The following is a 1,680-nucleotide window of genomic DNA, read 5'->3' on the forward strand; positions in this document are numbered from 1 at the left end:
ATGCAAAAATATTCAATAAGATCCTAGCAAACAGAATCCAGCAACATATCAAACCAATTATACCCCATGATCAAGTGGGTTGTATCCCAGGGTCTCAAGGTTGGTTCAATATATGTAAATCTATAAATATAATATGTCACATAAACAAAATAAAAAAACAAAGACCATATGATTCTCTCAATAGATGCAGAAAAAGCTTTTGACAATATCCAGCATCCTTTCATGATCAGAACCCTTAAGAAAATAGGTATAGAAGGAACTTTTCTTAAACTCATAGAGGCCATCTACAGCAAACCCACAGCCTATATCATACTGAATGGAGTAAAACTGAAAACATTTCCACTCAGATCAGCCACCAGGCAAGGTTGCCCATTGTCTCCATGGCTTTTTAACATTGTAATGGAAGTCTTAGCCATCGCAATCAGGCAAGAGAAGGCAATCAAGGGTATACAAATAGGGTCAGAGGAGATCAAACTTTCACTCTTCACAGATGATATGAATTTATACCTGGAAAACCTCAGGGACTCAACCACAAAACTCTTAAACATGATCAAGGAATAAAGTAGCGTCTCAGGATACAAAATCAATACTCACAAATCAGTAGCTTTTATGGATACAAATAATAGTCAAGCCCAAAAAACAGTCAAGGACCTTATTCCCTTTACACTTGTGCCAAAGAAGATGAAATATTTGTGAATTTATCTAACAAAGGATGTGAAAGATCTCTATAAAGAGAATTATGAAACTCTGAGAAAAGAAATAACTGAAGATGTTAACAAATGGAAAAACATACCATGCTCATGGCTGGGAAGAATCAACATTGTTAAAATGTCCATATTCCCCAAAGCAATTTACAAGTTTAATGTAATCCCTACCAAATCACCACTGTCTTACTTTAAAGATCTGGAAAAAATAGCACTTTGTTTTATATGGAATCTGAAAAAACCTCAAATAGCAAAGACATTACTCAGAAATAAAAACAAATCAGGAGGAATCACGTTACCAGACTTCAAACGATACTATAAATCTATTAGTGATTAAACAGCATGGTATTGGCACAAAAATAGAGAAGTAGATGTATGGAACAGAATTGAGAACCAAGAGATGAACTCAGACATTTATCATCATATGATCTTTGATAAGCCCCCCAAAAATATAAATTGAAAAATATAAATTTAACAAATGGTACAGGGAGAATTGGCTGATGACTTGGTCTTCTAAGACTGAAACTGGACCCACACCTTTCACCATTAACAAAAATTGACTCTCACTGGATAAAAGATTTAAACTTAAGACATGAAACTATAAAGATTCCTGGAGAGAGTGCAGGGGAAACACTTGAATAAATTGGCCTGGGAGAATAATTTATGAGGAGGACCCCCCTGGGTAATTGAAGCAACACCAAAAATATATTTCTGGGATCTGATCAAACTAAAAAGCTTCTGCACAGCCAAGAACACAGTAAGTAAATCAAGAAGATAGCACTCAGAATGGGAGAGCATATTTGCAAGTTATGCTTCTGACAAAAGTTTGATAACCAGAACCACAGAGAATTCAAACTTACTAATAAGAAAAGAACAAGTAATCCCATTTCATTGTGGGCAGGGGACTTGAACAGAAGCTTCTCTGAAGATAGGTGCATGGCCTACAGACACATGAAAAAATGCTCATCATCTTTTT

This window comes from Otolemur garnettii, unplaced genomic scaffold, assembly GCF_000181295.1.
Source record: "Otolemur garnettii isolate 467f Iridium unplaced genomic scaffold, OtoGar3 scaffold00330, whole genome shotgun sequence".
In the NCBI taxonomy this organism is placed as follows: Eukaryota; Metazoa; Chordata; class Mammalia; order Primates; family Galagidae; genus Otolemur; species Otolemur garnettii.